Source organism: Schistocerca serialis, chromosome 6 (genome assembly GCF_023864345.2).
Source record: "Schistocerca serialis cubense isolate TAMUIC-IGC-003099 chromosome 6, iqSchSeri2.2, whole genome shotgun sequence".
Lineage (NCBI taxonomy): Eukaryota > Metazoa > Arthropoda > Insecta > Orthoptera > Acrididae > Schistocerca > Schistocerca serialis.
In genome coordinates this window covers 630,351,060-630,376,529 of record NC_064643.1, presented here as the reverse complement: position 1 = coordinate 630,376,529, position 25,470 = coordinate 630,351,060, and the positions used below count along the sequence as shown (strand labels likewise).

Genomic DNA, 25,470 nt, shown 5'->3' with positions numbered 1-25,470 from the left:
GTGGTCGATAAGCGGGCCCACGCCCACGCACAGCGGCGGGCCGCGGCCGGCTAACGACCGCCGAAGCACCTCTCCTCACCTCCCACCTGCCTTCGCCCATCTGTTCTGCCGCCCTCCCACCGATCTAGATCATCGGTTTGTTTATTCTCACACGAAGAGTTTACCTACATGAAGCCGAGCTCAGTCTGAGAAAAGTTAACCACTAAACCAAACACGCATTGCAAGCCACAGAGCTTTGCTATATTCAGTTAAAATAACTTTGACATCAACGTTTCAGCGAGGTGATCGTCAGGGGACAACCATCAGCCGAATCGTAATTCACTCTCGAGCGGCACGTGCTCCCAATGTTGCCTGTTTCTAAAGTGCATGCATAATGTTGACGAGCGTGCCGGCAGCACTGCTCCCGCCACTGCAATCTGTCAATCACAAATTGATTTGAATCGAGCTATAGGCTCTATTGAAAGTAACAACATTCTCATTTATTGCTCAGCCTCAGTTGCATATTTTTAAACAGATTACGTGTTTAGATCACTCAGGATCAAACTTCGAGAATGCATTTGTCTACCCGAATGAAATTTTCACTCCGTAGAGGAGTGTGCGCTGATATGAAACTTCCTGGCAATCTAAAACTGTGTGCGGACAGTGACTCAAACTCGGGACCTTTGCCTTTCGCGGGCAAGTTCTCTACTAACTGAGTTATCCAAGCGCGACCCATGAACCTTCCTCACAGCTCCAGTTCCGCCAATAGCTCGTCTCCTACCGTCCAAACTTCACAGAAACTCCCCTGCAGACCTTGCAGAACTAGCACTCCTGGAAGAGAGGATATTGCGGATTTCACATTTGTCTAGGTAACATATTTAAGAGATTAATATGGCAAAATTACAGGCTAATATAATCGCGAGATAAGTCATTGCAAATGTGCAATGCTGGTACATTAATAACTGGTGTAACCACCAGGATGTTGAGTGCAAACGTGCATGCATTGTGTTGTACAGGTGCAGGAAGTCAGTATGTGGGATGAAGTTCAATGCCTGTTGCACTTGGTCGGCCAATACACTGACGGTTAATGTTCTTTGTGCATGACGCTGGAGTTGTCGTCCGATGATGTCCCATATGCGCTCGACTGGAGACAGATCACGCGATCGAAAGGCCAAAACAACATGTAGACACTCCGTGGAGCATGTTGGCTCGAAACTGCGGTATTTGGGCGAGCGTTAACCTGTTGGAAAACACCCCTTGGAATGCTGCTCATGAACGGCAGCGCAACAGGTAGTACAACCAGACTGAGGTACAGATTTGCAGTCAGTGTGCATAATTCCAGCTGTAGTCCAATGCGTCTAAGCGGCAGACAGGTTGGTTGCAAGCCATCAACTGGCCTCATCCTAACCAAGACATGCCCATCATTGACACTGAGGCAGAACCAGCTTTCACCAGAAACCCCGTAGACCTCCACCCTGCCCTCCAATGAGCTCTCGCTTGACGCCACTGATGTTGCAAATGGCGGTGGTTTGAGGCCAGTGGAATGTACGCAACAGGCCGTCAGTTTCACGGCTCTTCTTGAAGTAGCCGATTTGTAACAGTCCGTTCGTTGTGTCACTGTGGTGTCAGCTGCTGCCCAGACCGCTGATGCAGATGTAGTACGTTGCGCCAGAGCCACATGCCGAACACCTTGGTCTTCCCTCTCGGTAGTGTCACGATGCCATCCGGAGCCCCGTCCTCTTGCGACCGTACATTCCCGTGACCACCGCTGTCGGCAGTCACGTACAGAGGCCACATTCCTGCCAAGTCCTTCAGCGATATCGCAAAAGGAACATCTAGTTTCTGGTAGCCCTATAACACGATCTCGTTCAAAGTCAGTGAGATGTTGGTAATGGCGTCTTTGTCGTCTTAAAGCCATTCTCGACTAACATCAACTCAAACTAATCACGTCCAAGCTCAAAAGTAACCTAACTATTAGACTCGTTACAGCGAGTATTTAAAGCAAACCTGATTTGCATCCTCATAGTGACGCTACAAACGCCACTCTGATGTGACTGACGCGAAAGTTCAAAAGACATTATCACTCAGATGTAGAAACACACATACCAACTTTCTTTCACGTTGCACCGCTCCTTCTTGGTGTTGCGATTTCTTTCTCGTCAGTGAAACTGCGTCAGCAACCCGCCTACTGAGAACCACAGATGTGAGTACTGTCGCACTGGCAGCGGTGGCTTACTCATGTAATCCAAGCTATTGGGAGGCCGTCGTGTGGCAGAGATCTGTTGGTTAACCACAGATTGGGCCGTTTCGTGTGCTCAGGAGCGTCCGGTCACAGAGTCAAGGGAAACCGAAGCTAGGAATAATCTGTGTAAAGTCTATTGAATGAGTTATGCCCTTGCTTCCACCCGTCCCAACGACCAACTCAGATAGGCAGATGCCAAAAAAGTTTTTGTCCTTCTAGTGGCAGTGTATCATAAATCGCTGAATCACCGGAGCATTTCAAGCGGTCAGAGAAAAACGTGTGACGTTCGAAAAATAGGTTCTTTTTAACAGTTTCTTCTACTACAATGGTGAAGCCGAATTATTTGTTTAAAGCATAAATTAACATATATATTTACGCAAACAATAGTTTTGATAAAACTGTTAATTACTTTGGAATTAATTAAGGGCTGGCTTTGCTAACATGTTTTCGAATAGAGCCAAATAGGTCCTTTAAGAATACTATTAGTTGTTCCTCCAAATGTTTATATTTAGTACAAATTTATATTTGTTTACAAATCATCAACAGAATTTAAGTTACGAAACACTTACTGATTTCACCCTATAATGAAAGATACTAATAAGTAATAGTCAAAATAAATTAGAAAATCAATTACATACATAAAACTAAGCACAAAATTAGATCTGGTGTTGTATTCTTTAAAACTGAGGGTGAACCTTTCTCTTTCATGAAAATACAGATTATACTCACGTATGTTAATGGTAATTAGTTAAAATGGGGAAAAACGAATTTAAGGAGGCTGATGGCAAAACAAGAGGGGAAGTAAAAATATCGCAGTTTGCTTCGTCACAAACGGAGGTCATTCTCCTTTTCGAAAGGAGTCATCGGACAAATGCGTATAAGTATAGGCCAATATATCTGACGTCAATCTATTGTTAAATGATATAAATCATTTTATGCTCGCGTATTATGACCTTGATGAAGACATAAAATTTTCTCGTTTCGTTCATGAGAGCAGGAGGAATAACGGCGGATTGTCTAATGCCGTGTTCCTTGCCTCGCAGAAGCCATTCACTACAGTTCTGCACTCTCAGCTGACGGGAAAAAGGACAATCGTACGAAGCTTCGAAGAAGTTTCGCAACTGAATTCAAGACAACTTAACGCAAGTGAAAGAAAGCGTCAGATGCAAAAGTAATTCTAGGCGTATCTTATGGGAGTGTTAAGCGCCGTGTCTGTTCATGATCCTGTGAATAACGTTGGAATCTCCAATATGGTGTTGGGAGACGATGCTTTGAATGTAGAAAAATCGCAACACGCAACACCAGAAAACTGTACCAGAATGCGGGAAGACCTGCAAATGCTCGACGCACACTGCTGGAACTGGCAGCCGTATTTTTAATGTAGTCCTCTCAGAATTAGGGTCTTCAGACACTCTCATCCGACCAGGGTTTTACGCATACTTTTTATATCACAGTTACTTAAACAACGATAATAATTTTAGTGTGCTCGAACTAAAAAGGATTTGAAACAATATTTGAAAATATCTAATGTTATTCGGAATAACTGTAGTGACATAGAACTAAAAGCAGTAAGAAAGAATAGCTATACTATCGTTGCTGCTGATCACCAACACAAAGAAACTGAAGTATTTCCTTAAATACACCAAAGGATTATTACTGCTCGATTGATCAATAGTCGAATAATCACTGGAAACAGTAAAAATCCTAACATACTCAGGAGTAAGAGACCTAAAGCAGAACGACGGCATGATTGGAAAGCAGGGACCCGATTGAGATTCACTGGAAGATTTCTAAGGACTAGGGATGGAAAAACCGATCGGTTAATACTGATACCGGTATTTTAGTTCTGAATAACCGGCTTTTTTCGGTAGTCGTTTGGTCTCCGTTATAACAGATTTTTCTTATTTTAAACCATCGACCGGGTAAAAAACGGAATATCGACTAGCCTCAGCAGCAGTGCTGATGACTTTGGTTGTTCAATACACCTTACAAAAACGAGTAATTTTTATTAGTAAAATTTCCACTGCTCTGGAATATTGCGTTGTTATACAAAATGGGAAGAGAGATCAGTACTATTTTAATGACAATGCCCACAGAAAGGAGCTACAAACATATGGCGTAAGAATTGGTACAGCATCTCTGAGACAATATTGTATCTGTTACCATGTGGCTTGGCCTGTTACATGGTACGAGCGTACGTGGAGTGTGCGAGAGTTAACCCAGCTGCTGTGTAACACAGTTTGACACTGTCGTCGTCGGACATCAATTGTATTACAAAATAGCACCATTCCTAGTCTGGAAGTACGAGGTGTGTCAAAAAGAATCACCCGATTTGGCACCTCTATATTTTTGAAAATAATAAAAATATACAATGAATTTTGTTTTTTGCTGAATGGGAAGCTCAAAAGTTCTTTTCATACCTTTTCATAGGTGTTCAATATGGCCCCCTTGAGATGCACAGCATATGCCAATGCCATAATCAAATTGTTCCCACACTGCAGCGAGCATGTCTTGAATTATAGCTTCCACAGCTGCTGTTATGCGATGTCTCAGTTCATTCATTGTTGTTGGTAACGGAGGCATAGAAACTCCCACAAGAAATAAGGTTCGGTGACCTCGGAAGCCAGTAATGTACGGTTGAATCATTTGGTCCATTGTGGCCGATCCATCGTTCAGTAAAAAAAAATCCCGTACTCCTAGATGACAGGGCGGCGTTGCCCATCCTGTTGGTGAATGAAGTCGCTCGAATTAGTTTACAACTGTGGGAAAACAGAGTTAGTGCTCAAACATATCGAGATAGGTGCTTCCAGTAACAGTGTTCTCGACAAAGAAAACTGGACCATACACCTTTTCCCGTGAAACTGCACAAAACACAGTAAATTTCGGAGAGTCCCTCTCATGTTGTACAACTTCATGTGCTTGTTCAGTACCCCATATTCTCACATGATGACGGCTCACCTTTCCATTTAAATGGCATGTTGGCTCATCACTAAACACTAAGCGTGGAAGAAAACTGTCGTCCTCCATCTTGTCAAGAACGAAATTACAGAACTCCACACGTTGTTGTCACCTTCACGAAGAGCTTGCAGTAGCCGAATTTTGTATGGTTTCATGTGTAAACGTCGACAAAACACACGCGATGCGGACTTCGAGGGCTTGTTGGGCTGTCGAGCTGCACGGCGAACGGATTTCTGCTGTCTCCTTGAGAAACTGTAGCAGATGTGGCGACGTTGTGTCAGACACTCGGGGACGACCCGGCGATTTGCCTTCACACAAACAACCTGTTTCTACACATCATACCTAATACGAAAGTTATGCTGAATAGTTTTGTTGACCCGCACTGCGCAAAACATGGAACACAAAACGTTTTCTGTTGTTCAGACACCATTTTTACTAGAACTGAAGTGGGCGCACACTGCTGCTATCTAACGGGGACGATGTGAAATTGGAGAATTTCCTTATTGCAGCAGTACGTTGTTCACGCACTTATATCAAATAACGTAATAGTTACGATTTTTTTAAAAAAATCGGATGATTCTTTTTGATACACCCTGTATTTTACCAAGTGTGGTATGAACGAAGTACAATGCTTCATTCCTTTGAAGAACAGGCAGGAGTCACAACAAACATGCAACATCTATAACTCAAGAACGAATTTATTGTTTATTATAAAAATCGTAAGTAGCTGATATGTTGTCTGTGTCTACTTTATATGTCTTTATCTGCTTGTAGCCCTTGAATACGGACAAATTAACACGAAAAATGGAGTTTTTCAGTCTCAGTTATTCAGTGACAACTGCCATCCCTCCGAAGTACAAGTAATTTATCTACGATAGAAGTGTGCTCACAACACACTCATTCGAGCGAGTCTCGAGTTTTGGCCATCTTTCTATCTGAAAGAAGGTAGGCAATATCCAAAGAAGAGAAGTGCATTTTGTCACGGATCATTCAGCAGCTGTGGGAGAGTTACGTAAATAGTGTAAAACGCTGTAAAAGTGGCGTTCGACTTTACAGATAGATTTACTGTTGCATTATGGAGAGCGGACGTATTACTTCTTCCTACATACGTCTTGCGCAACGACCATGACGGGAAAATCAAATAAACTGGAGCATTGTGGTGGCTTACCATAGTCGTTCTTCCCGTAGACCATACGTGGTAAAACGTGTGGGCTAGCGGTGGTGGGAGACAGGGGGACACCGTAAGGTGTCTTGCAGAATATAGAAGTAGATGTAAACAGCTGGTTATGGGCCGAACTACAGTTTGAAAAAATGGTTCAAATGGCTCTGAGCACTATGGGACTCAACTGCTGAGGTCATTAGTCCCCTAGAACTTAGAACTACTTAAACCTAACTAACCTAAGGACATCACAAACATCCATGCCCGAGGCAGGATTCGAACCTGCGACCATAGCGGTCTTGCGGTTCCAGACTGCAGCGCCTTTAACCGCACGGCCACTTCGGCCGGCAACTACAGTTTAATGAGCATTCCAAATCACAGTGGAACTTGGCAAGTTAGATATGTAAACTGAAGTTTGACCGAGATGGATTTCTCTCGAAGTGTAGAGACCTCAAAAGGACAACCGGAATGGTCAGCAAACCGGTTAGTGATTGAGTGGAAGATTTTAGCAACATGCAGGTTCGCGTCACAAATGTCTATCGATGCAATTATGACACGTGATGTACTTCTCATTGTTTTGTTTGTGTTAACCAATTCACTGCGTCGCTTGCTTATCCGATCTATTACTTCAACCATCTCACCTTCACTATTATTACAGTCGCTATATTGCGAAGGACGTGTTATTGTTTTCATATATTGTGACTGTATACTTCGCGCCATGAAAATGTGATTACATGTGGTTTTTACTAAACTAATTAAAGATCACTAATAACTTCTATAAAATAGCGTTTGCTGTTGCTTCTTTGAGAAGATAGCTACATCTACACACATACTCCGCAAGTCACCATATGGTGTATAAATGAGGGTATCTCGTACCACTGCTAATCATTCCCTTTCCCGTTACACTCGCAAAAGGAAGGAGGGAAAACCGACTGCCTGCACCAGGGCCGGCTACGGCGTGCCAACTTTCACGCGTGCAGCGCGTGCGGGCCACGGGCTGGCCGAGGCCCGGCCTGCCACCCGGCTTTGCTCGGTCGTTCTCCGAAGTCCCGCAACACCGCGACCATTCATTTAGCACGGCGGTGCGGCATTTATCGGCCGGCACAACTCTCTGATTTCGGCAAAATTGCACTGTCAGTGCTGTTTAACTTTCCGTATTTGTTCATGGTGTGAGGACGTTCACAAATCCAGTGGCTGTTTGCACAAAGAGAGGCAATCCTTTCAAATGAATGGGGAATGACAGAAGAGAGGGATTCTCAATTCACAAAACGTACGGGTCTACATATCTGCCATGACAACAAAATAGGAAACAATTACAGCGGGAATCATTATTCTGTACATCAAAAATCACTTTGAGCGAAGTTTTCAGGCCTGGGGCATGTGAAGAAATTGGTGGTACGAATAGTAGAATTCTGAAGTCGCACTCATCATTCCCCTGTCAGCTGCAACAGTTTCAATGGAAGTGAATGAAGAGTGTGGATACTTTATGTACTACTACAAAGTAAGTATGCCTGGAACGATTTTTCGATTTAAAACTCGCTATTGTCGAATTTACGAAAGACAAAGGAGTGCAAGAACGAAAAGTAGACAATTCAGAATGGAGTTTAGGCTTCACATTTTAAGTGGACTTGACTGTACACTGTCCACAATAAGACATTGCAAGGTAACTTCTTTCTGATTTGAGGGGGACTTATTTAAAAATAAGTTCACGCTGTAGAAGGGATGCATTCTGACAAAGACAGTCGAGTGTCATAAGCTGAGTGACATTAAAGAAAATGCGAGGTTTCAAGAATTCATCGTGGCCTTCAACGAATTACAAGGATAGTTTTACAAAGATTCTGAGGACACCGTCAATCATACATTTGTTCCCGAGCTGTTGTCGAGACCGTTTCAGTTGAAAACGCAACTGTGCATCTTTAGGTGTAACTGATAGACCTGAAAGGTAACTCCAGTTTTAATGACAATTCTTTTCGCGTCCAAACTGTCTACATTACGTTCCTCAGGTAGAGTTTCCAAGTCTCCATAATGAGGTTACAAAAGTGCTACAATATTTCGATCGACATATTTGTGTGAAAGACCTTTTTTCGGTTATGAAATAAGTCACGGTTAGGTGTCAACTTGAATGCGAAACTCTGTGAAATTGTCTGCGTCTGTCCGTATGCCGACATTTTGTCCCACATAACGATTATATTTTGTCTTCAGCATACCAAGTATAAGTAAATAATAGTGAAAAATTTTTTGTTTGTGAACCTACGTTATAGTGAAATGAAAAATATAAAACTAAGTAGTGTGCAGAGCGGCTGTACTACCATTTAAATGCGGCGCGCTCGCAGTTTTTCCTTTCCCCTCCTCAGACAACGTGGCGTGGTGGTGGGGGAAACGTGAAGCAATACTGAGAGCTTTGGCACTCGAAATCTTCGCCTCCCCTGCTCTCCGAGCCCTAATTTCTCTTACCTTGTCTTCGCAGTACCTGAAATGTACATTGACGACAGCAGAACCGTTCTACGATAAGCGGAAAACACCGCTTCTCTAGATTTTCTCAATAGCGTTTCGCAAAAAGAACTTTTTCCTCCAGTAATTCTCATTTGAGTCCATAAAGCGTCTCTGCAATACCCACGTGTTCTTTGAACCTCCCGATAACAAATGAAGCATCATGCCTATGAATTGCTTCGTGTCTCGTGTCTTCCTTTAATCTCAATCACGGGCGGGGGGGGGGGGGGGGGGGGGGCAAACACTCCTCCTCGAACAGAACTCAAGAAAGGGTCGCACTAGTGTTCCATTCGCGGTCTCCTGTACAGATGAGATACACGTTCCTGGAAAACTCCAAGTAAACAGAAGTCAGCTATTTACCTTCCCTACCACCGACCTCGAGCTCGTTCATTTCATGTCACTTTGTAACGTTACGGCTAGAAATTTTGTCAAAGTGACTGCATAACGCGGCACCCAACTAACACTATATTCGAACATTACAGGATTGTTTTTCTGTATCAACTGCATGAACTTTCATTTTTCCACATTTAGAGCGATCTGCAATCCAGCACACCAAACAGGAATTCTGTCCAACTCATCCTGTATCCTCCTACATTCCCTGACCGAAGACACTTTCCCGTGCACTACAGACAGACCCTAATAGCCGTGTAATTCACAAAACAGACTTGCTCTGACACTTGTTATACAGAAAAAGGGAATTTACCAATGAGTATTAACTGTTAATGATAATGTAAGTTAATACGTTATTACTTCGTAACATTCACCCGACCCGACACGCATGCATGTTAATACGCCGCTTCCAGGACGGGGAGGTGAGCCGGCCTCGGATCTAATCCGCCCAGCGGGTTAGCGACGAGGGTCGATGTTCAGACCAGCCAGCAGGCGGTTTCCCACGTCGCACTAGGTGAATACCGGGCTGATAGCCATCTCAGCCTCAGTTACACAACTCGCTCACTTTCACACGAATATACGCGGGCAGTTTGGGGCTAACACCTCCCGTCCTGGGGCTAACGGGGTGACACAGGAAGGGCATCCCGCCACCCCTTAAATCAAACGTGCCGAATTCATTAATAACCACGCCGCCCTGTGCCGCTGCAAGTAAAAGGCTCAAGAAAAACAAGAAAATCCCCTCATAATGTTCGAAAGTACCAGCAATGCGAGCGGGAAGTAATAAAAGCTTTCTGAAAATACCAACTGGCTATAGAAAAAAAAACAAGGAATTAGCATTTCTGATTGTATTCTGTTATATAGTATAAGCACATTTAATGCAGCAACGAATAATGTAGAGATACGCAAAACGAGGAATTACCTTTGCCTGCTTATGGCCGATCGGAAAAAGACACGAAGTCTAGAGAAATCGCCTCAATGCAGTTTTGTTGGACAAATTAGCGAAGCAGTTTAGCAGCAGATCTTCTGATCCGAGGTAGAGATAGCGCGAATGGGAATCTCTACCGATAATGGAATTTTAAAACGTCCGTAATTTGACCCTTATCTATGTCAGTGCTTACTTTTAATACCCAGAGTTTAGAATGAGCACACGATACTACTACTTCGCGTTACACCTGCGTCAGCTGCGTTATCTGACATGGACTAATCCATGGTTGAGACAGCATGGGCAAAGTGAATCTTCTGTCTTGCAAAAGAAATGGTGGGCAATTTCCTTTCAATCAACATCGCTCCATGAGGAACCTGCCCCGTAGTAAATGCCCAATTCCTCATCATGCTTTCTGGATACAGGCAATTGCACGTTCTTGCTTCATCTGGGCATTTTAAAACTCCGTGCATTTTAAAACTCATTCAGGTGTTAGCAGTACTTTTTTTTGTTTACCTATCAATTGCTTCCCGATGTTACTAGTACCACAGGATAGAGCTCGGATTAGTTCGACGTTTTTTAATGGTGAGCTTCGTTGCACCACACACTTGGGCGTTTTTTTGGAATATAAGTTGTAGTAAGATTTTTTCTCTGTGTTCCACTTATTTTTCACAAGAATATCATCATTCAGTGCACACTCAATAAGAAGTTGATAGAAGCAGCATAGGGCTTCCATTACTTCAGTGTACGACACGATTTTGTTGGTCAACACAGTGGCACAGCACTACATTTAGATAAAATACTAACTGCATCGTAGGTCAGATGCTGCAGTATCTTGATCTGCATTATTCACGGTGGTTAATCCACTGATTATAAATAAAGGTACCGGCGGAATAAGATGTACATCACAACTCATGACACAAACTATACACATCGTTTTACTTTGAAATCACAAGTATTCTTTGGTGCGGAAATTAATCATGACTGGAGCGCAACTTGTATTCACGAGATCTTCTATAGGGCGCCTCACTATTTAAAAGGCCGTAAAATTTCACCGTGCACAGTGAACCGGCTACCAGGTCGTTCTATACGAGTTCAAATTTCGTAGGTGAGCTAGGGTGGCGGCAATTAATGTGGCAAACTAGTCACGTACTCAACCGCGTGTGCACTGACTTTACGTGAGTATAAGACAGTAGCGTTCAGTGAGACATTTATGTTTTAAGCGAACATTGTACAGAAATGTGGGTAAACGTAAGAACGTGAAAGAGTGCGCAATCGTGTTAAGCCTTGCCAATAGCCACCCGGTGTGTTGAATTGCTGGATTTGTTGGTGTCAGATTTGTGGTCGGAAAAAGATAATGACTGACAGGGCCCAAAGCCGCCTTTAATGACTTTTGCATCAAAATCGCTTCCAAACCCTACAGGAATTGCTGCAGGCAGTGAACGAATGTCCATCCCAAACTGTTAGCGAGAGAACATTGCGACGGGATCAACGTGCAGAGAACATTTGGAGTCGGTCGACTTGTAAGAGGCCTTAGCTCACACAGGCTCATAAAGACGACAACAGCATAGTTAGTTAGGCTGGAAGAATATACGACTGGTCTTCCCCTACCTACTACATTTCGACCGTCCTGCAAAATCACCTGATTTGAACCCCGTAGAAAATCCGTGGGACACGGAACAGCAAGTAAAACGCCGGCATCAGCCCTCCCGCAATTTGGTGGAATAACGAAATGAAATTCTCAACGAGTGGCTTAACAAGAATGCGACGCGCCTGTACAACCTTGTGGTCTCACTTCCTAACCGAATACAGGCTGTTATCAAGTCCAGGGACGGAATTACACGGTGTTAAATGATGCTTTTAATGAGTTCTCTAGGGATGACTCATTTTAGGTCCGCAGAGGTTAACAGTAGTAAATGTTCGGTACAAGAATTTGACAAATCTTAATAATGCTTTAGAACAGGAAGTGATGGCGGCCATGGTCAGTTATTAGTAACCATTCTGCGATTCAGTTTTGGAAAACTTAAATTAGAATGAGTGACATGGGAAAAATTATATGCCAGAATTATTAACGTTTAGCTGTTGCAGGATCCTCGAATACATTCAGAGCTCGAACATAACTAAGATATTTTACAAATAACGCTTTCACTTAAAATATTAACACGAATTTAGGAAACGCTACCAATACAAAACATGGCTCACTTTCCTCCATACACAAATTACAATACTGGACGAATGTGAAGAAGATTTCTGATGCATGGATATTCCAAAAGTTTTGCAATATTAAGTTACACAATCAACTGTTACCAAACATTGTATCACTTCGAGTATATGGTTCCGAGCATTCTTAAACGTCTAATTCACAGCTGCGTCTACAAATGTGTCCCTGGGGACGCAGGAGAGTACCGCTCAAATTTCTGTATATAGCGCACATATGCCTTACGTAGCGTGACACTGCGTACTTCACGTTCCATAAATTGTTCAATATATCGAAAAAATGTGTCGATAAATAGTAGTATGCCTCCAATTTTATCATATTTGGCCAATGTTCTTAATGAGCTCCTAAAGCACTTGTGTCTTTTTAATTTACTAGTTTATTTTTATTCCACTGGATCTCCCCGTTAATGGGAGAAAATCATACAACCCCTGACAACGTTTTCAGAATTATTTAAAACGCAAAAACACGAAACTAATACAAAGTTGAAGTATAAAATACCGAAACGGAGCTAATAATACTAAGATTTATCAAGCATTTTTTCATCTAGTAGCAAAACGAAAAAGTGATACGACTGACGGAAACACGAACTATTAAGGTAGTGGGCCAACATACTTGGTCTGCAAGGAGACCGCCAGATGGGCACTGAATTACGGCCATAGTTTTAAGGTATTCTTTGGTCAGAAGAAAGGAAGACGCGTTAGCGCGTCAAAATGAGATAATGCTGCCAATGCTCCGCAAAGATGAAAGGAAGACAGTGGAATAAAACATGGTCGCGAGTAGGCCTTTCAGAAAGACGAAGCAAACGGAGTTTCCCCATGTAATAAATCGTAATAACGAACGATTAATTGGCAAGGTGTTGTACGTACCAGCTCGATAGTTCACCGGGAATGAATTGGGGAAACTACGAAAATACAAATCACTATTAAATGGCACAATTTTGTAATGGATTTCAAAACTTTGACTGTGGATCTATCGCAAACATAACTGGGCGGCGTGCTAAGATGGAGTATAAGATTATCCGATCAGCTTTGCATCGTCTCTACTGCGACGCTGGCACTGCATTACGAACCTGCAACTGCTGCGCTATAGACGTTTTGGCCGTCGCTTTCGTAACGTTGACCACACATCTCTGACTCAAAGACAAGCACGCTGGTGATAATTGGATTACGTTGATTACGTAGTTGTCTGTCCTCGACTTTTCTGGCCAACTATGAAAGACAGATGCAGTATTATTCCATGGTTTTCTATATTACGGGCTTGGTAAATATCTCCTGCCCCCAGGCCCGCGAGAAATACAGGCCGTGGCGCGTACGTCCAGCACGTGACACTATAGGTCTTGCGAGTGCCAGCGGCCGTCTCCGGCTGGGTGCGGGTTACTATTTCAGACCAGCTTAGTATTTCTTTTGGAAATTTGTGGTAAGGTCTTATGGGACCAAACTGCTGAGGTCATCGGTCCCTAAGCTTACGCACTACTTAATTTAACTTAAACAAACTTACACTAAGGACACTACACACACTCATGCCAGAGGAAGGAATCGAACCTCCGACGGCGGGAGCCATGCGGACCGTAACAAGGCGCCCCCAGACCGCGCGGCTAATAATTCTTAACGGCGCTTTTAAATATCTCGACAACGCACTGCGAAGTTAATATTTTTAGTGGGCATCTTTTCATTGACATGCTGCACGGAGCCGAGCGTTCGCGATGTATGGAGGCCAAGGCGCCTAGCGTGATGTCACAAGTTCGTTGTGGGGCCCGTATTTCTCGTGGGCCAGGCGTGTCCACGCGAGAGGAGGTGAACTTTATACTTGAAGACTGTCACGAGAAAACGAGAGTAATTCATACGAGAAAACGAGAGTAATTCATACTGAAATGCTACGAGGAAAACGAAACAATATGAGAGATTTTGGTACTGAATTACTTGACAATAGGTACTCTAATAAATTATACAATATAATACCAGAGTACCAAGCCTCTATAATGATGAAGTTGATGCATTAGCCAAACAAGCGGCAACCTTAGGCACCGTCCTGGATCTGCACCTTCCTTATACAGACTACTTACGTGAAGGCAAGGATCACGCACGACAACAATGGCAGGAAATTGTGGAACGTTTCTCAACAGACAAAAGGTGGTTATTACGCAGTGCTACAGCCTCGGATTCCTTCACAGCCGTGGTTCATAAGGACACATCTTGTCCGATCCACGATTTGGCGGCCGGAGTGGCCGTGCGGTTCTAGGCGCTACAGTCTGGAGCCGAGCGACCGCTACGGTCGCAGGTTCGAATCCTGCCTCGGGCATGGATGTGTGTGATGTCCTTAGGTTAGTTAGGTTTGATTAGTTCTAAGTTCTAGGCGACTTATGACATCAGAAGTTAAGTCGCATAGTGCTCAGAGCCATTTGAACCATTTTCGATCCACGATTTCTACCATCACAGGACTCTGCTTCAATCAAGCCTCTTTCCCACAACATCTACATCGGATCAACGTTTACAGTTCACCAGCATGTGAGTGTGATCCTCAGTCGGAAGCTGATGTCAACCACATCTTACTTATGTGCCCCAAATTTGACCGTGAACGGCTGGTCTTTTTGAAGACATTGCTGAGTATGGGCTACCATCTTCCTCAATCAGCTTCTACTCTTTTGTGCACTAAAGACGTTCGTCTCTATAAAGTGATAGTTAACTTCATCAAGAGTACTGGTTACAATCTGTAGGTTTTAATGGTGTACGTAAATTATAAATATGTCTTGCTGATGAAGATATTTCAGAATTGGTGTGAATTGTAAGCCAAGACACTTTTAATTATTTTCCAATTCAATTTTTAAAACATTATGTACAAAACTGTAACAGTTAAGCTTTTATTCTTGTAAATATGCATTTCTGTATTTGTTTATTCAATTATGTGTACATTGTCACTATGTGTTGCCGATGGCTAAATTGAGTACACACTCAAAGGCGAAATAAACAAAAAGGAAGACAAACGTAGTAACGATGTGGTCGCTAGTTTCCCAAAATCAATTATAGTTGTTTTCTTTTTTGTTTTTCGGTCTCTTTTTCTGTAGTCGTAGTTATACAAGTAATACAGGTCATACACAGTCTTTTGAGGCTATAATAAGTCTTAGCGTTTCATCTTATTTTAAAGCATCTTCAGCGGTCATTGTAACAATACGGTTTTTCATGCAAATCTGTCTGCCAAGATCGCAGACAATTTCGCTTTAAATTCCTATTGAATTATTGATATTACTTATGGATTTTCTTTGTCTCCTACCTCATTCCTAAGGTTTTTCTACACGTATGTGCTCGATTTTTGTGCACTGCACTGCACTGACACGAAATATATTTGCGTTTTCGCATTGTGTAGGTCCACTTTCATCTTGTATACATCATAGCAAAGTACATGAGATATAAGTGAACCTAAAAAACATAAAAACGACAATACAATTGCAATTCAAAACACGAGAAATTTTTACGATCTCGCAAGAAAAACCGCTTTGTTTCAGTGACCACTGAAGATACTTTGAAAAAAGCGAAACGAGTATAGTCTAATTCAGATTTTATTGTAATTGAAAAAGACGGTTTGTAACCTATGTTATTTGCAATTACAATCACATCAGAGAAGGTTGCAAAATCGTTTGCGGAGCGACAGAAAGAATATGGTAACATAAAGAATAATTGTAAACAGCTGTGAGCCTAGAACGAAGTGACATCGACTCCAAGAAGAGGTGCACCTGGACATGAAAACATACGATCTATTCAGCGGGAGTGAAAACATGGCTACGAGTACGAAGAGATAAAAACTGAGATAAGGAATGGGCTTCTTCAAACGTGCGTTTCGAAGCTGCTTTAATTGAAAACTAGTTTTTATGCAACAGCTCATTATACCACAGCTTGCTCTTCAATAAAGACTTTGACACAAGTCTACAGGTCATAAATACTATCTTTCAGCCATTTTACAAAGCCACGAAACGTTAATACTAATAAATAAATAAATAACTTTGCCATAACTGAAGACAAAAGATCTTACACGAACTATACTGATCGTACGCTCAAGTTAGTCTGTGCGCCATAGTTGGCAGTCGTCTGTGGAATGCCTTTCTATCCAGTCACGCGGTAGACCATGCTCTCGTACCGTTAATAGTTAGCCATAATCAGTGTAAACAAGTTCATTTTACGGTGTTTCTTAAGTAAATTCACCATAATGGCATCCTGTTCAAAAATTATTTGCACAAAAAAATTCTTCCTGATTGATTACGTAAAACACATACAGTAATATTGCACTTTCAGAATCGGACGGTGCTGTTAGGGATCTGCAAGGGGGCATGAAGCTACGAGAGCATCTCCACATAACAGGTAGGAAGAATTCCTATGAGGCGGCTCACTAACTCACTTCAAGAACAGACTGGCTTAATTATCGCAAAACTCGGCTGGGAAAGCGTGACCGGTACGCCCCTTACACCACCACCTACGGACTCACCGGCTAAACTGAGACATTTTCGGACGTTAATTAGGAATGGCGGGGGGGGGGGGGGGGGGGGTTCTTGCAAGGAACCTCGAACATAATTCCAATCAGCATGGGTCCGAAAACAATGGTCACGCGAAACGCAAGAAAGCAGCGTGTAATACCGCAAATGTTTGTGACTTGCGCTGTCTTTTTGTGCGTTCCTTCTGCTAGTTCGCATAGTGCTGGTCGTTTGTTACCCGAATCACCAGAGTATCGTCCCGGGACGGCAAAAGGAAATGCTGCCGACAGAGCTCCGGAGAGGGCGGTATTGCTGTCGCAGCAGCTCGCCGCCGAATTTTGTTTCTGCCTCCTTATTTTTCTTTCCCAGCCGGCGGCACGTGCTCAATTTCGTGGAAGATGGGAGAGAGGGGGGCGGCGGCACGGCACACCCAGGGCCACGTCTCGCCAGAACAGCCAGAAGAGCCAGCCAGCACGGTAATCCAATTCGCGAGGCGCGGCGCTGCGGCGTACGTAATGCGGTTAGCGGCCTCAGCTCCCCCGTCCACCCAACAACTAACTACCGCCGCGGCCCATCCGCCAAGTGTCGGCTTCTTACTGCTTACAGTGAGGTCGCGAAACCAACACTGCCCCAGCGTCCTATGATAAACGGAGGAAATACACAAAAGAAGGGGAGCGGCCCAGTGTGCTGCGATCTTTTTATTTCTTACTTTAACGTCTTCGCTAGCACAAGACAGAAAGCCAGGGTTTCAGGTCGCATGTTACGGTTGACAATAGATTGCCAAGAAGCGTCTGACAAGTACAGTAAGATTGCAGCTTTTTATCTGTTGAAGTCCTAAAGGGACAACAAACATATTACTATTTTTAAAAAATGGTTCAAATGGCTCTGAGCACTATGGGACTTAACATCTGTGGTCATCAGTCCCCTAGAACTTAGAAGTACTTAAACCTAACTAACCTAAGGACATCACACACATCCATTCCCGAGGCAGGATTCGAACCTGCGACCGTAGCAGTCGCGCGGTTCCGAACTGAGCGCCTAGAACCGCTAGACCACCGCGGCCGGCAACTATTTTAACAACTCTTCATTGTTCCTGCAAACGGAGTACAGTGACATAAACCTTATTCGTTACCAGAATAAAACATTTCGCAAAAACAACCAGTAAATGTACTAAATAAGAGTCTCGTGCAGCGCAATTCCATTTTTCCCACATTTACTTCTCAGAACTGGGCTAAAAGACAGGCCCATATGACACATTTCACATCTAGCTTTTTATAAACGTTTCGCTTGAGACATTAACAAAAGCACTCTACTTTTCGTTTCAACGGATACAGAACGCCGTTTAAAATGTGTAAATAGATATTCAAATAAACCACATTCCCTCAGTATTACAATGGAATTAGTTACGAGAATGGATAGTATTGAAAAGTGCACACTCCTTTACTTTTTACATGAGTATTTTGAATATATCTTCAACCACTCACAGAAGGCTACTTGAGGAATCATACTGATAAATAACCTTACGCATATCTATAATGGACAAGTCTCGCTTTATACGCCTGCATGCTTCGATTGGAAAAGATTCGAAGAATAAACTAAAAAATTAATTATTAACCGCTCTGAATTTCCTGTGGTGATTACGTATTGTCTGTTCAAATATGAAGAATGATTTGATGTGGTACGTGAAGGCTGGAAACTGATGGAGTGAGATCTCGTGATGGTTTTAGTGAACTTTTGCACAGTAATCCTACTCATAAACAACAGGTACCTGTGCTTACAACTCGAAACGTTTCCAAGGCCTGTATTTAGCACTGAATCCTCCGCACAGTTGCTTGACAAGTCGTATTACTTGCAACCATTTTCGGGCTACATTCTGTAGCCGTTTTTCGAAGCACCTTGATGATGTAGATCAACGAACAGGGATCAGTGTTAATTATTTAAACAGTTTTCATTACGAACTTGTGTGAGTGGTTAAAGCCCGGTGCCGGAGCCCTGACCCTTGCCTTTCGCAGGTAGTGCGCCGCTCGCTCTTCTCACCATATCTTCCCATTAAGAGCGACGTAACGAGTTCTTATTGCTAACAGGTCTTTAATCCAATCCCACACGTCTACCAGTATTCTGAAATCACGTATTTTGAGTGTTAGCCGGTTGTGCGGAACTGTATCGAAGGCTTTCCGAAAGGCAAAAAACACGTCACCATCCTGGGCTACTGACTTCTGGATATCGCGGACGAATAGAACAACCTTGGTTTCACACCATGATGTACTTGCGAAATGCGTGTCGCTTCCTACAGAGGATTTGTTCGGTCCCCAAAGACGTCATCATACGAGAGTACAAAATATTTCACACAATTCTACAGTTAATTGAAGTCGACCTTTCTGCTACCCTCGAGAAGTGTTCTCAGTCTATGTTCGGCTACAGACACTCCAGCTCCACAAACTGAACAATAATTAGGATGGACTACTCGCAATGTTAGCACCTACAATGAAACCTACCCATTTCCAGCACCTTTTTTGAACAGACGCTAAAGTAATTCAGACTAAACCTCTGTCATAGATTATAACTGAATCCCCAGCTACTACCTACAAAACAAAGTCCACAACTTACTAAAAGGTCACAAACGGGGAATGAATCCATCTACCATCCTCATCCCCCACAAAGACTTGTTTGATCAATCATCTGTACATGAATATATTAATTTCTACTCCGTAACATTGTCACTCTGCCCAAATTTTTTAACCTTATGCGCTCCGCATCCAATTCTTATCCTCTGCAATACCAGTCCTTCACTAGCTCTATAAATTCCCCTTGCTTCTGTTCCATGCTGAGGACATGCCTATATCCCATATATTGATGAGTAGTTGAAGTAGAGACACGAACCTAGCACCGCGTAGCATCTACGAGCGGCGTCCTATAAATAATGCAACATATTTTCTTTCTGAAAGCAGGTTGGTTTTATTCAGGACTCCCCACTCGTTTGGCTAAAAAACCCTATTTTTCAACATAATCTACGTTCAATGGGACGGCCTTACCCTACCTTCTACAGAGGGCCTTTATGCCCGAAGTCGGAGCCAACATCTCGCTGCATCAGTAACCTCCCCATCATCCGAGTACTGCTTCCCGCGGAGTGCATCCTTCATTGGGCCAAACAGATGGAAGTCGGAAGGTGCGAGATCCGGTCTGTGGAGTGGATGAGTGTGAAGAGTCCAACCAGGTTTCGTGAGGTCCCCTCGGGTGCGCAGACTTGCATGAGGCCTTGTGTTGTCATGGAGAAAGAGAAGATCGTTTGCAATTTTATAGCGACGAACATGCTCATGTCGTTTCCTTAATTTCTTAGGGGTTGCACAATACACATCCGAGCTGATCGTCGCACCATGAGAGGGGACATCAGAGTCCCAGAAGACCGTCGCCAAGAGTTTACCGGCTGAGAGTGCAGCTTTGGACTTTTCCTTCGGAGGAGAGGTGATGGTGCTGCGCCACTCCATGGATTGCCGCTTTGTTTCAGGTTCGAAAAGCTTAACCTGTTTCATAGCCTGTGACTATTTTCGAGAAAAAAATTGTCACGATCAGCCTCGTAACGCTCAAGCAATTCCCCACAGACGGTACTTCGTTGCTCTTTACAGGCTTCTGTTAAGCGGCGAGGAACCCATAGGGCAGCCGGCCGCTGTGGCCGAGCGGTCCTAGGCGCTTCAGTCTGGAACCGCGCTGCTGCTACGGTCGCAGGTTCGAATCCTGCCTCGGGCACGGATGTGTGTGATGTCCTTAGGTTAGTTTGGTTTAAGTAGTTCCAAGTTCTAGGGGACTGATCACCTCAGATGTTAAGTCCCATAGTGCTTAGAGCCATTTGAACCATTTGAACCCAAAGGGCACACACCTTTGAGTACCCCATCTGGTGGACGAGTGTGTCAGCACTACCAACAAAGACGTCCAGTTGAGGAACAAGGTGTTTGACTGTGATCTGTCGATCACCTCGACTGAGAGTGTCCACACGTTCCAACGTTGCAGGAGTCACAGCTGTGTGCGGCCGGCCGGCACGCGAGAGATCCAATAGGTGTGTGCGATCTTGTTACGATGATGACACGCCTCGCGCAACGGCTCACCCTGCTTCGGTGCTTTTGTTCACTGTCGGGTCTCGTAGACGTTCTGCAAGCTCCTGTGAATATCTGCAATTCTCTGGTTTTCCGTCAATAGAAACTCAATGGCAGCTCTATGCTTGGTACATACCTCCGTTACAGACGCCAATTTGAACGTTACGTATTGCGACGCCAGCTCTGAAGCTGAAGCGCGAATATTCCACATTCCCACAACAAATTCCCTATCTATTCAACCTAAGTTGGCCGAGAAAAAAAGTGTTGCATTACTTACTGTACGCCCCCGCCCCCCCCCCCCCCGCCTCCCCCGTATATTACTAAAAAGGAGAGGTCCCCAGGGATGGGGTCGAGTTTTTGAAAGAATCTAAACGGTGACGTAAGTTAGGGCCCAAAGTTCCTCAACCTGCAGCCATTTGCGAAAAAACTTCGTAATTTTTTGTGACTATTGTAGAGCTTATTAATAACAATAATTAGACAGCGATTCTGGTTCGGTGTGTAGCATACGAGCCTTACGGGTGAAAGGGCTTGGGTTCGAATCTTGTCAGGTACATAATTTTTTATTTTTTATTCTTTATCCAAACGACTTTAACTGTTATTTTTATTCAGTTAACTGGTTTAAACGTATTTTTTTATTTCTAATCGTTTGTCATGTAATTTTAATGAACGTATTAACTTTTTCATTTGCTCTTACTTTCACGTGATTTTTTTTTTTGTATTAACTTCGATTTCAGTTCTTCCATTTGATCATCCTATATTTTCGTCCATGTTACTGCATTCATTATTTTCATTGCTGACTTTGCTTGAATATCGTTTTATTCATAACCCCTTCTTTCGTTTGCATCTTTACCTCTGCTATTTTGTCCATAGTCCAACAAGAATTAATTATTCGTATGACGATTACCATCCAAAAAATGTACATCCTGTCTTTAACGAAAAATAGATTTTTGACACCGTTGTACAATCAATATAAATAATTTCGTGTTTTGTTTTTTAACCGATAAATTGGCATTTTCAAAAGTTTAAATATTATGATAGATAACTAAAAATAATTAAAATCACATATAAAAAGATTCCAAATGAAGGAAAATATAGGAAGAGAAAAAAGAGCAAATGAAAAAGTCATTACGATGATTAAAATGACATAGGATTAGAAGTGTAAAAAATACATCTAAACCGATTAACTGACTAAAAATAAGTAATTTCTACAAATATTTAAAAATGATAAATTTTTTTAAGCACCTGATAAGATTCAAATCCACAACCTGCTACACATCAGGCTAGCATGTGTTAACCATTACACCACAGTGCGCATATGATTATTTCCACCATTTTCGAGCTCGAGAACATTCACGCAAAAGAGAGCCCATCAGGGTGAAGGGATACAGGGTAATACACCTGGTATGCTAATCAACATTACTACATAGATGAATTCAAAAACTGATCCCACCCGTGGGGACCTCTCCTTGTAAACGACTACACCGGAACCCGAAATCCAAGACCAGTTGCAGGTTGCCTCTTTAACTGCTTCCAGGAACAAATGTTCAAATGTGTGTGAAATCTTATGGGACTTAACTGCTAAGGTCATCAGTCCCTAAGCTTACACACTACTTAACCTAAATTATCCTAAGGACAAACACACACACACACCGATGCCCGAGGGAGGACTCGAACCTCCTCCGGGACCAGCCGCACAGTCCATGACTACAGCGCCTAAGACCGCTCGGCTAATCCCGCGCGGCGCCATTCCATGAACAAAGAGATTATGAGTTATAATATTTCGCGTTATTATGGACCGAATTTAAAATGCTATCATAATCTACTCATTGAGAAGTATGGTCTTACGTTGAAAGTTTAACACACTAATGCAAGTATTATACTTGCAGGAGATGTGACGCCACAAACATCGAAATGCAAATGCAGGGTGTCCGCCAGATAACAGTGCCGCCAAACGTATTCTTCGCTTGGTTTTTTAAAACCGAAAAAGAGAGCGATTAAAAAACTGGACACGGGACGGTGGTAAGGATCGAACCCGTGCCAAAGGCTGAACAGTTTCGTGCGCTGTAATCAACGCTGTGAGAATAATTGACACTAACTGGATCTCGTGGGCCGCTTGAATTAAATGCGCGTGCAGCGGCCTGATTGGCTAACCTCACTGCTAAGTAACTCAGAATAGGCTCAACGTGTGGAGATTTGCGCTTGACAATTACTTCGCAGTAAAACCTATCCTGTAACACCCTTAAAAGTTTTTCAGACTGTTTCTGATGGGCGGGAGTTCTTTACCGTCCACAAAATCTAGTGACAGTGAGTGCTGACTTCGAGGAACGTGCTGAATGTGTAACCGTCACCATCTGAGTTCTTTAGTTTTTCTTTTAGAAAACTGTATCTAAAAACAGTTATTTTAATCTATTAAGTTATGAAGAAATCAAAATCTTTATATATTTTTAACATGTGCCTGAAAAGCAGCTACGTCAACTGAAACTTAAAATATAAAAAAAAGCTTTACTTTTAGTCCTTGCGACTCGTTCCGAAGATGGCTGAACGGTTTACAATCGAGATATCAGTAAACGACGAAGTCTTGTTACGGCTGAATTCCCCTCAATTTTATGATCAAATAATACGCCGTGAGAATATGTAGCTGTAACGTGACTGCTCAACCTTCTCTCTCGCAAGATATTATCACACTCTAGGTCCTTTTTATGTATGTAGAGCTTCATTTACCATCGTCAGCGTTTCAGCAGCGGTGTTTTAAATGGCGAAACAGTTATCCTTTTGTTTGTAATACCATTAATGTTAACAAATCGGATGTTCCCCGAGAGCCCCTAATATCAGCCTTAGTGATTTCTCTTTCGGTGGTGGCCGCTTCAAACAATATGCCTGCTAACATCCGCAAACTTGAATCGATGGGTGTACAAGAAATCGCTACATTCTCTGACTGACGTCAGATACTTCCTAAGATTTGACAATAAACTGTATGGAAGTGTACGACGGTATGTAACTCATATTGCAAGTGAAGTAAACTGGCAGCTGAATCATCTGTGAGTACCTGTCATCTAAATACGTATCTCGCAACCTCTCGTACTATGCTTGATGGAGGGCACTTAACATCAATTTCATCCACTCCATTTCCTTCAGCATTTGCATACGAAACGGGGAAAAATTACTGCATGTCTACGTAAGTGCACTAATTTATGCGCGTTTTGCGACAAGAACAATAGTATTACTGTTCAGACTACCGCAAACGCTGACTCTCTAATTCAGCCAAAAGAACTGTACTAGAACAAAATAGGCTCTTCCGCAATGATTTCCACTTACATTCCGTAAGCAACTCTGTTCAGTTTTCGCGTGAGCTACGACGGCCTGCTAGAAAATAATCCAGCTGCGTTCCACTGAATTTCTGTGACATCTGCGGTAAGATACGCTTGGTAAGGACCACAGACACCGTTGACGGTACGCTCGGATTGTTCGTATTGTACTGCTGTATTAGGTCTCTGTTGCAGATTCTTACAGAGAGAGCTGGTGCAGTAGCAAGACACCGGACGAGAATTCGGGAAGACACCGGTTCAAATCCCTATACTGCCACCCAACATTTATGTTTTTTATGATTTCCTTAAACTGGTTAAGATATATCCCGGTATGATTACTTTGATAGAGCACGGATGATGTCATTCCCCCTCCACCTCTGATTATCTGCTCGTGGACGGGTGTTAAACCCTTATCTTCCTTCCTTCCTTCATTTTGTAGCCAGTGCTTTTGCACTTTCACAGAGTTTTCCCTGTGCCAGAAGTACCACATTATACACTGACTGCAAAAAATAGCAACACCAAGAAGGAATTGTGCGACATAAACGAAAATTGGTAGGCGTGTTCCTACGTATGAAAGATGGTAGCTATTCAAATTTCGCGCCAGTCGCATAAGAAAGACGCCATTAACGCCACTATAAGGATGCAAATCAGGTTTGCTTTAAATACACGGTGTAACGCTCGTGAGTTTTAGTTACCTTTGAGATTGGACGCGGTGAACTGATGTTAATCAAGAATGCCTTCAACGGGACAAAGACGTCATTTTCAGCACCTTACCGAGTTTAAAAAAAATGGTTCAAATGGCTCTGAGCACTATGGGACTTAACTGCTGTGGTCATCAGTCCCCTAGAACTTAGAACTACTTAAACCTAACTAACCTAAGGACATCACACACATCCATGCCCGAGGCAGGATTCGAACCTGCGACCGTAGCGGTCGCGCGGTTCCAGACTGTAGTAGCGCCTAAAACCGCTCGGCCACTCCGGCCGGCTTACCGAGTTTGAACGAGATCGTGCAAAGGACTACAAGAAGCCTGATGTTCCTTCAGCGATATTCGAGAAAGATTTGGCAGCAATGTAGCCACCGTACATGACTACTGGTGGCAGGGGTCACGGGAATTTAAGATCGCAAGAAGACCACGCTCCGGACAGAGATGTCGCACTACCGAGAGGGAAGGCCACCGAGTTCGGTGTACGGCTCTAGCGCATCGCACTATTGTGCAGCAGCAATTTAAGCAACAGTTGGCACCCCAATAACATAACG

The 25,470-nt window shown here is 43.1% G+C and overlaps 1 protein-coding gene across 1 annotated transcript in view; it reads right to left on the bottom strand.

The window, feature by feature from the left end:
* Nucleotides 1–25,470, bottom strand: part of LOC126484254 (trichohyalin-like) — a 731,617-nt gene that overhangs the window by 358,153 nt on the left and 347,994 nt on the right. The gene's annotated exons all lie outside the window — the stretch shown is intronic.